At 48.5% G+C, this 16,930-nt stretch overlaps 2 non-coding genes and 2 pseudogenes across 2 annotated transcripts; all 4 read right to left on the reverse strand.

Moving 5' to 3' along the window:
- Positions 1-4,875: 4,875 nt before the first annotated feature.
- LOC149517869 (25S ribosomal RNA) lies at positions 4,876-8,263 on the reverse strand. The gene has a single exon (XR_016344416.1). It is a non-coding gene; the product is annotated as a 25S ribosomal RNA (ribosomal RNA).
- A 239-nt stretch (positions 8,264-8,502) lies between these two features.
- Positions 8,503-8,658, reverse strand: LOC149517870 (5.8S ribosomal RNA). Its single transcript, XR_016344555.1, has one exon. It is a non-coding gene; the product is annotated as a 5.8S ribosomal RNA (ribosomal RNA).
- Positions 8,659-8,950: 292 nt separating this feature from the next.
- LOC149517871 (18S ribosomal RNA) lies at positions 8,951-10,703 on the reverse strand (annotated as a pseudogene).
- Positions 10,704-14,659: 3,956 nt separating this feature from the next.
- LOC149517872 (25S ribosomal RNA) lies at positions 14,660-16,910 on the reverse strand (annotated as a pseudogene).
- Positions 16,911-16,930: the final 20 nt, after the last annotated feature.

The following is a 16,930-nucleotide window of genomic DNA, read 5'->3' on the forward strand; positions in this document are numbered from 1 at the left end:
CCTACTCCAGACCCTCTCTTCAATGGTACTAGGCATTGGCACCGTGCATCCAAGATGCAAATATAATTGCCAAAAAGCACAAGGAGGGCATTAATCCAAACAAGGAAATCTAACCTAATCATAAACTCATAGTCATCAAGGGGTATTACCTCTATGGTTTCCTTGCCTTTCCAATCTCCAAGCTGTAACTCCATTCCTCATGCTACTCCAATGGCTGGAACCTCCTTAGAGTTCACCATTTTAATGGTACCAGTCCTTTTCTGTACCTTTAGTCTGAGCTTCCGGGCTTCATCACCTAAAATAAAAAGAAGCGAAGCACCTGTGTCCACCAGTGCTCTCACCTTTTGACCCGTAACCATCAGATCTGCAAACATCAAGCCCTTTGGCTTGCGGTTCCCCTTATTGAGCACCAACAACCTAAGCTTTGCTGTCCCTGACTCTGGATCCTCCTCAGACTCCTTGTCTACAGTAGCTAGCTTGCCCTTTTGTGGGCAATTGTGTGCTATTTGGCTCCCTCCACATAGGTAGCATGCTAGTGGTTCTCGATCCCCTTTTGCTTTCCACTTGCTTGCTAATGGCTTCCTCTCGCCATCTTTGGTTGAACGATCTCAATCCCCCTCCTTAGACTCCCGATCATGGTCCTTCCCTTTGGACTGCTTCTTTCGGTCCCTATTATCCCTGCCCTTACCCTTGGGCTTGGAAGACTCAAACTTGTTTAGAGGCTTAAACTCTATCAAGGACTTAGTAGTAGTTATGGCTTTAGCCAAGTCATGAACTCCCCTCCGTTGTAGCTCATGCTTCACCCACGGCTTCAACCCATCCATGAAAGCAAATAAGGCATCCTTCTCACCTAGATCCGAGATCTATAGCATCAATTTAGAGAATTTTTAGACATACTCCCTTATGTCCCCTTGCTGGCTTAGCCTGCGTAACTTTGCCCGCACCTTATCATCTGCATACTCCAGGTAAAATTACTTTTTGAACTCTTTTTGGAACTCTGTCCAGGTTCCAATATTGGTACTCCCATGCCTAACGTCATCACACCTGTGCCTCCACCATAATAAGGCTGCATCAGTGAGATACTTTATAGCAGTGCTTACCTTTATTGTCTCATCCTGCATGCCCATGGCCTGGAAATACTGCTCCATATCCCATAGGTAGTTGTTTACTTCCTTGGCCGCCCTAGTTCCCTTGAACTCTTTAGGCTTCGGGACATCCGTCCTGGACTTGGACACTCTAGCAAACATGCCATTCCTAATGGCAGTCTTGCAAGCAACAAGCTCGCTGGCAAGCTCCTCCATCTGCATGGCCCCCATGCCATCGTGCAAGGTCACCACTTCAGCCTTCAAGGCCTCATTCCTTTAGGTGATCATGTCCATGCCTTTTATTGAGAGCAGCTTGTAGCTCACCTTAGATCTCCTCCCCTATGGAGTCTAGCGATGCAATGTGAGTCTCTACTTCTTCAAACTTCTTTGCTATGTCGCCCATGGTCACCTCCACCTTCGTCAACCTATCATCTATGGTAGACCATATATCTCTTGAACTAGCTTTTCTACCTCTTCCACGCCCCTTCTCTTAGGCCTCTGGTTGTTGGCTAGCAACGTCGCTTTGGGATACCATCTCCTTAATCATGATCTAACCTGCATAACACAAACACACAGAACCGAACTTGCTTTGATACCAACTGTCATGGCCTTTGACCTTAGACTCAGAATCCGTGCGACCTTAGGCTTGGAATCTCCTCCTTTATGCCAAAGTCAGCCTAAAACACAAGCATGCGGGCATAGGACAATGGAAGGGTTAATTACGCAAGTTAAAGAGAAATAGGATAACAAGGCAGAATGCTGGAAACATGCTCTATATTCATTGAAACAGAAGTGTTTGATGGTGTACAAATGAGGGTGGAGCAGTCCTCTATTTATAGTTGAGACTCCAGCTACAATTAATGGCAATATCCTTAGAATAAAGGCTAAAATCAAGGGATTACAAAGATTACAATCAATCAGGATTCTAACTCCTGAATTCTAGGGTCAACCAAATCTGCCAGGAGGCTCCTACTGATCCTGCAAGCTTTCAAAAGATTCACTTGCATATCTCCTACCTTGAGCCCCTTTGGATGTGGAGCGAGCAGCCTGCAAGCTAGGCCTTAGCCTCAGGGTTGGCCTGCAAGCTGGGCGGGTGTTCTGGACTTGTGTCCTAGGCCTTACATGCAAATACCCACCAGTGCCTAGTGTGTGGGCTTTAACCTCTAGGTCACGTGCTGGTGAGTCTGATGTGCCTGGAGCACCCGCCTAGGGTGAGACACCCGCACCATGGCCCAACACATGCCAATGGTGTACAAGGTAACCGTCCGCACTAAGGCCCAGCATGTGCTGATGGTGTTCGAGCATGTGCGATGGTGTTCGAGGTAACCTCTCGTACCAGAGGCCATCTTCTACCAATGGTGATCGAGGCAACCACCCACACCAAGGGCCATCTTCTGTCGATGGTGGTCAAGGCAAGTGCTCGCACCAAGGGTTAGCTTGGGCTGATAGTGCTCGAGGCAACCACCTGTACCAAGGCCCAGCATGTGCTGATAGTACTTGAGGCAACCGCATGCACTAGGGACCATATTCTATCGATGTTGATCGAGGCATGGCACGTGTCGATGGTGGTCCAGGCAAGTGCCCATACCAATGGCCAGCTTGTGATGATGGTGGTCGAGGCATGTGCCCTCACCAAGGCCCAACATTCCAACAGTGCTCGAGGTAACTGCCCACACTAAGGGCCATCTTTTGTCGATACCAAGGGCCAGCTTGTGTCGATGGCGGTCGAGGTAAGTGCCCGTACCAAAGGGTACCCTATGTCGATGATGGTTGATGCATGTGCCATCACCATGCGCCATCATGTGCCATTGATGGTTAAGGCCTTGGCTGAAGTTTGATTTTGAACCACGATGCACATGCTGGGCTCGAGCATGTGCTAGTGGCACATTCTTTTTGCCCTGGGCACTATCACTGGAGCATCGCTGGAGAACCTAACCGGTAACATTGGGGGTTCCGATGATTAGGGGGGCAAGAGGGTGTGCGCACATAATGTGCGATGGGTGCTGGTACTTGGCCCTTATATTGGCCCTCTATCCCTCAACAAACCTCGAGAACTCACACCCCCATAAAGAGCATATGAGATTTTACAGGTTTGCTACCAGTAGCCATTCAAGTGTCAAAAATGGGGATACTTTTTCAAATGGTCAAAAAATCTTCTACACTTCAAGTTTTTAGCTGACTTTTTCTATGCATGCCAACAAAAATACAAGGATCACATCTACCAAATTTGGGGCCAAAACACCTTTGAAAAAAATTTTAACAAATCCCAAACCGTAAAAAATTTTGAAAATCATGATAAATAGAAAACGAGTCATCTTGCCATGAAACTTCACATGAAGGCTTAGGGGACCATTGTATGAATTTACAAGCCATAAAAACAGCATTGGCATAGCAGAAATATAAAGATGTGCCTAAACCCACCTACCACCTGATCGTGGCACGCATGGTGCTCGGCCCGAGCTTAGGACACCCGCGCGTGGTGTGCGGGCACTAGGGAGTGCTCACGTGACTTCACTAGCCATAAAAATGGTATTGGCATGGTAAAAATATGAAGATGTTCCTAAACCCACCTACCACCCGATCGTGGCGCGTATTGGTGTTTGGCCCAGGCTCAGGACACCCGCGAGTGCTGCGCGGGCATTGGGGAGGGCTCATATGAATTCATGGGCCACAAAAATGGTTTGGCATATGGAGTTCATTCCCAGTCTAAGCTTCAACTAGATCGAGGGTTGTGGTAGCAGGACCCGTAATAGGATCCGCAGCACACAGAGGGGAACCTGACCTATCCTCAGCTTGCGTATCCTGCCTCTTTGGCTGGTGTAGTGCCTGCCGCTTGTTTCGTAGGTTGACTTAGGTATATGGAGTCCATTCCTAGTCTAAGATCGGACCGGATTGAGGGTTGTGGTAGCAGGACCCATAGCAGGATCGACAGCACGCAGAAGGGGACTGGGTCGATCCTCGGCTTGTGCATCCTACCTCTTTGGTTGGCTCAGTGCCCGCATGCTCATTTCGTAGGTTAACTTAGGCATACAGAGTTCATTCCCAGTCAAAGCTCAGACCGAACCGAGGGTTGGGGTAGCAAGACTTACAGTAGGATCAACAACACGCAGAAGGGGACCGGATCAATCGTCGGCTTACGCATCCTACCTCTTTAGCCGGCTTAATACCCGTATTCTCATTTCATGGGTTGACTTAGGCATATGGTGTTCATTCCCAGTCTAAGCCCTAGCTGGATCGAGGTACCCATAGTACGATTGGTAGCATGCAAAAGGGGATCGGGCTGAACCTTGGCTTATGCATTTTGCCTCTCTGGTTGGCTCAGCGCCCGTACACTTGTTTCATGGGTTGACTTAGGCATACGAAGTTCATTGCCAGTCTAAGCCTGCCCTGGATCGAGGGACCTACAGCAAAATCTGCAGCATACCGATGAGGACCGGATCGATCCCTAGCTTGTGCATTCTGGCTCTCCGATCGGCTCAGTGCCTGTACTCTTGTTTCATGGGTTGACTTAGGCATACATAGTGCATTCCAAGTCTTGACCAACCAAGGGCCAGATGGTATCAATGATGTTTGGGGCAGCAACCAAGGGGGACCTGAAGCGGGATCCTTGGCTCGTGCATCCTGCCTCTGTGGTTGGTTTAGTGCCCGCACACTCATTTTGTGGGCCTACTGAGGCGAGCGAAGTTCGTTCCCGATCGAGACCAAGGGACAGAGGGCCCCGGGTCATGCCTAACCCTGGAAGGGGGCGGCGTGAAAAGAAAGAAGGTTAGCGAGGCAAGGGGAGGGAGGGATGAATCGAAGCGACAAATTGCTGAATCTTAGTGGATCATGGTAGTAAGGCCACTCTACCACTTACAATACCCTGTCACATATTTAAATCATCTGCAAAGGATTTTACCCACCATTTAGTGGGAATTAAGCTCTAAGGAGGCCCGCACAGCTCGTCCTCTATGGGAGCAGCACCTACGGGACGTGCCCTTGGGGGCCATGGGCCCCTACTGCGGGTAGGTAATTAGGTGGCGGGCACATGCATCACTTCTTGCCTGGATTCTAACTTTGAGGCATTTAGTCACAATCTAGCGCATGGTAGCTTTACGCCACTGGCTTTTCAACCAAGTGCGATGACCAATTGTACGAATCAACGGTTCTTCTTGTACTAGGTTGAATTACTATCGCGATGCCACCATTAGTAGGGTAAAACTAACCTGTCTCATGATGATCTAAACCCAGCTCACATTCCCTATTGGTGGGTGAACAATCCAACACTTGGTGAATTCTACTTCACAATGATAGGAAGAACCAACATCGAAGGATCAAAAAGCAACGTCACTTTGAATGCTTGGCTGCCACAAGCCAGTTATCCCTGTGGTAACTTTTCTGACACCTCTAGCTTAAAATCTCGAAGGTCTAAAGGATTGATAGGCCACGATTTTATGGTTCATATTCATACTGGAAATCAGAATCAAACAAACTTTTACCCTTTTGTTGCATACGAGATTTTTATTCTCGTTGAGCTTATCTTAGGACACTTACATTATCTTTTAACAGATGTGCCACCCCAGCCAAAGTCCCTACCTGACAATGTTTTTCACCCTGATCAATCAGTCGAGGCTGACCTTGGGTCCAAAAGAAAGGGTCGTGCCCTATGTCGAATTCATGGAATAAGTAAAATAACATTAAAAGTAGTGGTATTTCAATTTCGCCCGGAGGCTCCCATTTATCTTACACCTCTCAAGTCATTTCACAAAGTCAGACTAGAGTCGAGCTCAATAGGGTCTTTTTTCCCTACTGATTCTATTAAGCTCGTTCCTTTGGCTGTGGTTTTGCTAGATAGTAGACAGGAACAGTGGGAATCTCATTAATCCATTCATGTGCATCACTAATTAGATGATGAGGCATTTGGCTACCTTAAGAGAGTCATAGTTACTCCCACCGTTTACTCACGCTTGGTTAACTTTCTTCACTTCGACATTCAGAGCACTGGGCAGAAAATCACATTGCGTGAGCATCTGTAGGGACCATCACAATGTTTTGTTTTAATTAAATAGTCAGATTCCCCTTGTTTGTACTAGTTCTAAGTCGACTGTTCATCGTTCGGGGAAGGCTTTTGAGGGAACCGTTCCCAGTCCGTCCCCCAATCATCACATGACAACTTGCTATCACTACAGGAGCAACTCGAGTAGTGCATCGACAACTGACGGGCTCGAGACTGGGACCCCCATGCCCAGCCCTCAGAGCAAATCATTTTCCCGAGGTTAGAATCCATTTTGTTGACTTTCCTTGCTTACATTGTTCCATCAACCATAGACTGTTCACCTTGGAGACCTAATAAGGTTATGAGTATGATCGGGCACAGACAGCACTTGATCCTCTAGATTTTCGAGGGTCGTCGGGGGTGTACCGGACACCATAAAATGTGTGGTGCTCTTTCGATCGTTGGACCCTACCTCTAGCTGAGTCGTTTCCATGGTGGGCGGACCTTTAATAGAAAAGATAACTCTTCTCGAGGCCCTCGTCGACGTCTCTGGACTCCCTAACGTTGCCATCAGTCATCGCATCTTGGTTCAAGAATTTTAACCCGATTCCTTTTCGAAGCTCACGTAGGATGCACTGTTGGACGGGCTTCCCCCATCTCCTAGGATCGACTAACCCATGTGCAAGTGCCGTTCACTTGGAACCTATCCCCTCTTCGGCCTTCAAAGTTCTCATTTGAATATTTGCTACTACCACCTAGATTTGTATCAACGGTCACTCCGTCCGAGCTCACGCCCCTGATTTTACGATGACCGCCATGCCCTCTTACTAATTAGGGCTTGGTTCTTACCCTGACGGTTTGATATAGGTCACGCGCTTATTCGCCATCCATTTTTGGGGTTAGTTGATTCGACAAGTCAGTTGTTACACACTCTTTAACGGATTTCAACTTCCATGACCACCGTCCTACTATCTTAATCGACCAACACCTTTGTGGGTTCTGGGTTAGCACACAGTTGGGCACTGTAACCTGGCTTTTGGTTCATCCTGCATCACCAGTTTTGCTTACCAAAAATGGCCCATTTAGAGCTCTCGATTTTATGGTGCGGCTCAATGAAACAGCTATGCCGTCTTACCTATATAAAGTTTGATAATAGGTCGAGGGTGTTGCGCCCCCAATGCCTCTAATCATTGGCTTTACCCAATAGAACTCGCTGGGGGCTTCAGCTATCCTGAGGGAAACTTTAGAGGGAACCAGTTACTGGATGATTCGATTAGTCTTTCACCCCTATACCCAAGTCAGATGAATAATTTGCACGTCAGTATCGCTACGGGCCTCCACCAGAGTTTCCTCTAGCTTCACTCCACTCAAGCATAGTTCACTATCTTTTGGGTCCCAACGGGCATGCTCGCACTCGAACCCTTCTTAAAAGATCAAGGTCTGTGGATGGTACACCCGCCAGGGATCCCGTCAATCAGCTTCCTTGTGCCTTATAGGTTTCTTGGCCCGTTGACTCGCATGCATGTCAGACTTCTTGGTCCGTGTTTCAAGACGGGCCGGATGGGGAGCCCACAGGTCGATACCAAGAGCACGTCGATGATGTGGCACGTCAAGATGACATGTACTGCATTCCATGATCATAGTGATGATGTCTTCGTGGGCACATCCAAAGCCCGAGCTTGGGTCATCGTCGCGACCCGCGTCGATCCATGCTCTGAGCCGATCGATGGACCAGCTCTTGTCGTTTCACATCCGATCGGGGTGAATCGTCAGCCCCCATCCGTTTCCCTCTCGACAATTTCAAGCACTCTTTGACTCTCTTTTCAAAGTCCTTTCCATCTTTCCCTCACAGTACTCGTTCACTATCGGTCTTTCGCCCGTATTCAGCCTTAGACAGAATTTATTGCACGATTAGGGCTATATTCCTAAACAAGTCGACTCGTGGATAGCGCCTCATGGTGCAACAGGATCTGGGCACAACAGGGCTCTCACCCTCTCTGACACCCCTTTCCAGGGGGTTTTTACCCTTTCTGCCACTAAAGGCGCTTCTCTAGACTACAATTCGGATGCCAGGAGTGCCCAATTCTCAAGCTAGGCTCTTCTCGATTCACTCGCCATTGCAAGGGGAATCCTGTTAAGTTTCTTTTCCTTTGCTTATTGATATGCTTAAACTCAACGAGTGATCCCGCCTAACCTAGGGTCTCGACGCAAGCATCGATCGAGTAATACGGGGGGTCCAACGGGGTCCAAGTAGACAATGAGCATGCGTCACCGAGGATAAGGCATGCTGGGAGCTCTACCATCAACGGCCACGATGCTGTCATTGCTGGGGACTCACTTTTGGGCCAACCGTGATTGACGGGATCATGGGAGGTCATCTTTCACCTGCCCCCATCCTCAAGAGCGTGATGGGTGGGGGGTCAAAGGGGGGGTGACGGTGCATGACACCCAGGCAGACGTGCCCTCGGCCTAATGGCTTGGGGTGCAACTTGTGTTCAAAGACTCAATGGTTCATGAGATTCTGCAATTCACACCAAGTATAGCATTTCGCTACATTCTTCATCGATGCGAGAGCCAAGATATCCGTTATCGAGAGTCATTTCATTTTTTGGTGACAAAAAAGGTTGTGATGCTGCCCGTACACGCACTGCGAATGGGATGGCGATGGCGCATGTGTTCTGTTTTTGTTTTGGTTGCTTGGCACGATTCACCCTGAAGGTTCATTGTTTGGCAATGAGCGAGACAACACTGATCATTTCACCAGTGCGGTAGGGGGCACGGAGTGATTGTTGCACCTGCCCGAGATCGGAAGGAGCTCGAGGTACGGGGGCACCCTTACCCCCTCGATGTTTCGTTAACGTGTCAGGTCATCCATCAAATGGGGTTTCGACAATGAACCTTCCACAGGTTCACCTACGAAAACCTTGTTATGACTTCTCCTTCTTCTAAATGTTAAGGTTCAGTGGACTTCTCACGACGTCGTGGGTGGTGAACCGTCTAGGTCAATGAAATCCGAACACTTCACCAGACCATTCAATTGGTAAGAGTGACGGGTGGTGTGTACAAAGGGCAGGGACATAGTCAACGTGAGCTGATGACTCGCACTTACTAGGAATTCTTCATTGAAGACCAACAATTGTAATGATCTATCCCCATCATGATGAAATTTCAAAGATTACCCAGGCCTGTCAGCCAAGGCTATACACTCATTGAATACATCAGTGTAGCGCACGTGTAGCCCAAAACATCTAAGGGCATCACAGACCTGTTATTCTCTCAAACTTCCTTGGGCTAAGCGACCATAGTCCCTCTAAGAAGCTAGCCACGAAGGATCACCTCCGTGTATCTAGTTAGCAGGCTGAGGTCTCATTCGTTAACGGAATTAACCAGACAAATCGTTCTACCAACTAAGAACGGCCATGCACCACCACCTATAGAATCAAGAAAGAGCTCTCAGTCTGTCAATCCTTACTATGTCTGGACCTGGTAAGTCTCCCCATGTTGAGTCAAATTACGCCGTAAGCTCCACCCCTGGCAGTGCCCTTCTGTCAATTCCTTTAAGTTTCAGCCTTGCGGCCATACTCCCCCCGAAACCCAAAGACTTTGATTTCTTATAAGGTGCCGACAGAGTCCTAAAAGTAACATCCATCGATCCTTGGTCGACATCATTTATGGTTGAGACTAAGACGGTATCTAATCATCTTCGAGCCCCAAACTTTCATCTTGATTAATGAAAACATCCTTGGCAAATGATTTCGCAGTTGTTCTTCTTTCATAAATCCAAGAATTTCACCTCTGACTATGAAATACGAATACCCTCGACTGTCCCTATTAATCATTACTCTGATCCCGAAAGCCAACATAATAGGACCGAAATCCTATGATGTTATCCCATGCTAATGTATACAAGCGTAGGCCTACTTTGAGCACTCTAATTTCTTTAAAGTAACAGTGCCAGAAGAATGTCCCAGGTAATTAAGTCCAAGAACGCATCACCGATAGTAGGGATGAGTAGACTGGTGCTCACTGTGAGGCAGACCGGATGACCCAACCCTAGTTCCAACTACTAGCTTTTTAATTGCAACAACTTAAATATACACTATTAGAGCTGGAATTACTGTGGTTGCTGGCACCAGACTTGCCCTCCAATCGATCCTCATTAAGAGATTTATTGAGCCCGATATTGTTATTTATTGTCACTACCTTCTCGTGTCAATATTGGGTAATTTGCGCATTTGCTGTCTTTTTTGGATGTGGTAGCCGTTTCTCAGGCTCCATCTCCAGAATCGAACCCTAATTCTCCGTCACCCATCACCACCATAATAGGCCACTATCCTACCATGGAAAGTTGATAGGGTAGAATTTTGAATGATGCATAGCTGGCACAAAGGCCTTGCGATCCATCTAGTTATCATGAATCATTAGAGCAATAGGCATAGCTCGCATTGACCTTTTATCTAATAAATGCATCCCTTCCAGAAGTCGGGGTTTGTTGCACGTATTAGCTCTAGAATTACTACGATTATCTGAGTAGTAGATACCATCAAACAAACTATAACTGATTTAATGAGCCATTTGCAGTTTCACATGCATGGCTTAGTCTTTGAGACAAGCATATGACTACTGGCAGGATCAACCAGGTAGCATTTCTTCGGGACATTGGCACCGCTTGGGCCTCGACACACTGACTGAACATGGAGAGAGCCCAACGTGGAGTGCAAGCATCGTGCATGTCGAGCATGTGAAATGGATAGCATCGAACGAATGGGGGCCTAAAGCCCATGCCCGCTAAATGTTTTGCATCCGAGAGCATGATCGAATAAAGGTGCACCAATGCAGCCACGGAAGATTAGGTGGGGTGCATGGGACACCGGCCGCGATTGATGTTCGACCCGTAACCCCTTAGGACACGAGACAGATGAGGGATGGTGAGACATCCAGCTTTCATCGATTCAGGTATGCAACATAGGATCTCGATCGTGCCCCCTGGGTACAACGAACACATGGGGGGAGATTGAAAAGGATGATGGGTCAACAGTTTGATGCATCAAGCACAGAGCCTGCCATAGCACCACTCATATGCCCATTGCGTACAAGTGACAGCATCCACAAGCGTCGATCCATAACCCACCCGATCGATTACTCTACAAGAAAGCGGAGGGAACGACATATGAGGCCACGCCATAACCCTTGGCAAGAGAAAAACATAAGCAAGGGCCATAAGACTGCACTGCCATCCGACAGGCAACAACGATGCGATACCACCAATGCTTGGCCTGGCCAAGACTGCAAGTGTGAGCTTCGCTGACACTACCCCAAGGGGACGTTGCTCAATTTAGGGACTTGTTCCTAGGGTCTTGGGTAGCATTGGCTATTTGCATGGCCTCGTCAAGGCTAAGGCATTTTTGTGGTCGACTAGAAGGGACCGCAAGACTGTCAAATACCGAGAGACTTAGTCGAGCCAAGCCCGTAACCACAGCTTCTACCCACAACCATAGTTTTTACTCGCACCACCCCAAGGAGCTGTTACCCAATTTAGGGACTTGGTCTGGGGTCTAGGGTAGCATCCATCATGTGCACGGGCTCGAGTTCGACTCCCCTTTTTTGCATGCATGTCGATTGATTGGGGCCATGGGCACCTGTCAGTCACCAAAGCATGCACGCGATGGTCAAAAGGTATGCACACCCTGTATTTTGCTCGAGGGATGTTGCCCTAGGTGTACACAATGGGAGGCCCATCACACACTCCTATTCTCTCTGTGGAGGGGAGGGGGGTACCGGACCACCACCCCCTAAAGAGCATTAGAGATTTTACAAATATGCTACCACTAGACGTTAAAGTGTCTGAAATGGGGACACTTTTTCCAACATAGGCATATCCCACACTAAGGGTGAGCAAGTGCTGATGGTGGTCGAGGCATGTGCCCGCACCAAGGGCCAATGCATAAATGGTGTTCGATATGACTGCCTGCACCAAGGGCCATTTTTATCGATGCTGATCGAGGAAGGTGCCCATATCGGTTCCAGCTTGTGCGCATGCTGATTAAGGCATGCATGCACCGATGGTGGTCAAGGCATCTGCTCGTACTAAGGCCCAGCACATGCCGATGGTGTTCGAGGTAACCGCCCACACTAGGGGCCATCTTCTGCTAATGCTGATCGAGGCATCACATGTGCCGACAGTGATCGAGCAAGTGCCTGCACAAAAGGCTAGCTTATGTCGATGGTGGTTGAGGCACGTGCCTGCACCAAGGCCAGCACGTGTCGATGGTGGTCGAGGCAACCACCCGCACCAACTCAAGGCATGTGCCCGCACCAAGGCCCAGCACGTGCCGATGGTGTTCAAGGCAATCGCCCGTACCAGAGGCCATCTTCTATCGATGGTTATCGAGGCAACTGCCTACACCAAGGCCCAGCATGTGCTAATGGTGTTTAATGCAACCGCTCGCACCAGTGGCCATCTTCTGCCAATGGTGGTCGAGGCAAGTGCTCGCACCAAGGGTTGGCTTGTGTCAATGGTGGTTGAGGCATGTGGCCGCACTAAGGCCCAACACATGCCAATGGTGGTCAAGGTAACCGCCTGCACTAGCTCGAGGTATGCACCCACACCAAGGCCCAGCACGTGCCGATGGTCTTCGAGGTAACCGTCCGCACCATGGCCCAGCATATGTCAATGGTGATCGAGGCAACCTCTTGCATTAGGGGCCATCATCTATCGATGGTGGTTGAGGTAAGTGCCCACACCAAGGCCCAGCATGTGTCGATGGTGTTCAAGGCAACCGCACGCACCAAGGACCATCTTCTACTAATGTTGATCGAGGCGTGGCACATGGCGATGGTGGTCCAGGCAAGTTCTCATCCCAATGGCCAGCTTGTGACGATGGTGGTCGAGGCATGTGCCCGCACCAAGGTCACGCATGGTGTGCGGGTGCTGGGGAGTGTTCATGTGAATTCACAGGCCATAAAAATAATATTGGCATGGCAAAAATACGAAGATGTGCCTAAACCCACCTACCACCCGATCGTCACATGCATTTGTGCTCGACTTGGGCTAAGGACACCCGCGCGTGGTGTGTGGGCATTGGGGAGGGCTCATATGAATTCATGGGCCATAAAAAAGGCTTTGGCATACGGAGTTCATTCCCAATCTAAGCTTCGATTGGACCGAAGGTTGTGGTAGCAGGACCCGCAGTAAGATCGATAGCACGCAGAGGGGAACTCGACCAATCCTTAGCTTGCGCATCCTACCTCTTAGGCCAGCGTAGTGCCTGCCTACTTGTTTTGTAGGTTAACTTAGGCATATAGAGTTCATTCCCAATCTAAGATCAGATTAGACTGAGGGTTGTAGCAGCAGGACCCGTAGCAAGATTGGCAGCACATAGAGAGGGATCAGGTCAATCCTCAACTTGCACATCCTGCCTCTCTGGCCGGCTCAGTGCCCGCACGCTCGTTTTGTAGGTTGACTTAGGCATACATAATTCATTCCCAGTCTAAGCATACGAAGTTCATTCCCAATCTACGCTCAGACCAGATCGAGGGTTGGGGCAGTAGGATCGACAGCACGCAGAGAGGGATCGGGCCGATCCTTGGCTTACACATCTTGCTTCTCTGGCCGGCTCAGAGCTTGCATGCTCATTTCATAGGTTGACTTAGGCATACGGAGTTCATTCCTAGTCTAAGCCCCAGTCAGATCGAGGGACCCGTAGCAGGATCGACAGCATACAGAGGGAGATCGAGTCGATCCTCAGCTTGTACATCTTACCTCTTTGGCCAGCTCAGTGCCCTTATGCTCATTTCGTAGGTTGACTTAGGCATACGAAGTTCATTCCTAGTCTAAGCATATGGAGTTCATTCCCAGTCTAAGCTCGGATCGGATTGAGGGTTGAGGCAGTAGGACCCGTAACAGGATCGACAGCATGTAGAGAGGGATTGGGTTGATCCTCGACTTACGCATCCTACCCTCTGGCTGACTCAGTTCCCGCACGCTCGTTTCATGGGTTGACTTAGGCATATGTGTTCATTCCTAGTCTGAACCCTATCCGGACTGAGGGACTTGTAGCAGGATCGACAGCACATAGAGAAGGATTGGGTTGATCCTCAACTTACACAGTCTGCCTCTCTGGCCAGCTCAGTGCCTGCACGCTCATTTCATGGGTTGACTTAGGCATATGAAGTTCATTCCCAGTCTAAGCCCCAGCCAGACCAAGGGACCGTAGTAGGATCCACAGCACACCGAGAGGGATCGGGTCGATCCTTGGCTTATGCATTCTGGTTCTTCGACCGACTCAGTGCTCACGTGCTTATTTCATGGGTTGACTTAGGCATACGTAGTGAATTCCCAGTCTTGACCAACCAAGGGCCAGATGCTATCGACGGTGTTTGGGGCAACAACCAAAGGGGACCTACCGTAGGATCTTTGGCTTACGGATCCTGCCTCCGTGGTTGGTTTAGTGCTCGAACGCTTGTTTCATGGGTTAACTGGGGTGAACGAAGTTCATTCTCGATCAAGACCAAGGGACGGAAGGCCCCAGGTCATGCCCATCTTCGGAGGAGGGCAGCGTTAAAAAAAGAAAGGTCGATGGAAGAAGGGGAGGGAAAGACGAATCAAAGTGACAAAGGGCTGAATCTCAGTGGATCATGGTAGTGAGGCCACTCTACCACTTATAATACCTCGTCATGTATTTAAGTCATCTACAAATGATTCTACCTATCATTCAATGGGAATTGAGCTCCAAGGAGGCCTATGCAGCTCGCTCGCCATATGGGCTGCACTTACGATACGTGTCTTTGAGGGCCATGGGCCCTACTGCAGGTCAACAATTAGGCAATGGGTGCGCACGTCACTTCTAGCCTAGATTTCAACTTAAAGGCATTCAGTCATAATCCAGTGTAGTTAGCTTCATGCCACTGGCTTTTCAACCAAGCACGATGACAAATTGTGCGAATCAACGGTTTCTCTCGTACTAGGTTAAATTACTATCGTGATGCCGCCATCAGTAGGGTAAAACTAACCTGTCTCATGATGGTCTAAACCCAGCTCATGTTCCCTATTGATGGGTGAACAATCTACTTCATAATGGTAGGAAGAGTCGACATTGAAGGATAAAAAAATAACGTCACTATGAACGCTTGGCTGCCACAAGCCAGTTATCCCTATGCTAACTTTTCTTACACCTCTAGCTTCAAATCCTAAAGGTCTAAAGGATCGATAGGCCATGAATTCATGGTTCCTTTTTGTACTAGAAATAAGAATCAAACGAGCTTTTACCCTTTTGTTCCACATGAGATTTCTGTTCTCGTTGAGCTTATCTTAGGACACCTGTGTTATCTTTTAATAGATGTGCCACCCTAACCAAACTCCCCACTTGACAATGTCTTTTGCCCAGATCGACCGATCGAGGCAGGCCTTATGTCCAAAAGAAGGGATCGCGCCCCACCTCTAATTCATGGAATAAGTAAAATTACATTAAAAATAGTGGTATTTCAATTTCACCCAGGGGCTCCCACTTATCCTACACCTCTCAAGTCATTTCACAAAGTCAGACTAGAGTCAAGCTCAACACGGTCTTCTTTCCCGTTGATTCCACCAAGCTTATTCCCTTGGCTGTGGTTTCACTGGATAGTAGACATGGATAGTGGAAATCCTGTTAATCCATTCATGCTCATCACTAATTAGATGGCGAGGCATTTGGCTACCTTAAGAGAGTCATAGTTACTCCTGTCGTTTACCCGCACTTGGTTGAATTTCTTCACTTTGACATACAGAGCACTGGGTAAAAATCACATTGTGTGAGTATTTGCAGGGACCATCGCAATGCCTTGTTTTAATTAAACAATCAGATTCCCCTTGTCCCTACCAGTGCTTAGTCGACTATTCGTCGCTTGGGGAAGGCCCTTGAAGGAGCCGTTCCCAGTCCATCCCCTGACCGATACTCGATGACCTACTCTCGTTGTGGGAGTAGCTCAAGTAGTGCACCGATAGCCGATGGGTTCGAGACTGGGACCCCATGCCTAACCTTCAAAGCCAATCCTTTTCCCGAAGTTACGGATCCATTTTGCCAACTTCCCTTACCTACATTTGTTCCATCGATCAGAGGCTATTCACCTTGGAGACTTGAAACGATTATAAGTATGATGGGGCATAGACGACCCTCGACCCTTCAAATGTTGAAGGGCCGTCGGGGGTGCACTAGACACCATGCGATGTGCGGTGCTCTTCTGGCCACTAGACCCTTCCTCCTACTAAGTCATTTCCAAGGTGGGTGGGCTGTTAAATAGAAAAGAAAACTCTTTCTGAGGCCCCCGTCGATGTCTTTGGACTCCCTAACATAGTTATCAGCCATCGTGTCTCGGTTCAAGAATTTTAACCTGATTCCCTTTCAAAGCTCGTTGTTTCACATCCGACCTAGGCACATCGCTGACCCCCATCCGTTTCCTTTCCGATAATTCCAAGCACTTTTTGACTCTCTTTCGAAAGTCTTTTTCATCTTTCCCTTGTGGTATTTATTCACTATCGATCTCTCACCCGTATTCACCCTTAAATAAAATTTATCGCCCGATTGAGGCTACATTCCTAAGTAACCCAACTCGTGGATAGTGCTTCATGGTGTGACAGGGTCCAGGCATAATGGGGCTCTCACCCTCTCCAACGCCCCTTTCCAGGGGGCTTTAACCTTCTCCGTCGCTAAGGACACTTCTTCAGACTATAATTCAGATGTCGGGGTGCCCGATTCTCAAGTTGGTCTCTTTTCGGTTCGTTCACCGTTACTAGGGGAATCTTGGTAAGTTTTTTTTCCTCCACCTATTGATATGCTTAAACTCAGCGGGTGATCTCGCCTGACCTGAGGTCACGACACGAGCATCGATCGAG

This window comes from Durio zibethinus, chromosome 8 (assembly GCF_047325235.1).
Source record: "Durio zibethinus cultivar Kanyao isolate XHJ-2024 chromosome 8, ASM4732523v1, whole genome shotgun sequence".
NCBI lineage: Eukaryota > Viridiplantae > Streptophyta > Magnoliopsida > Malvales > Malvaceae > Durio > Durio zibethinus.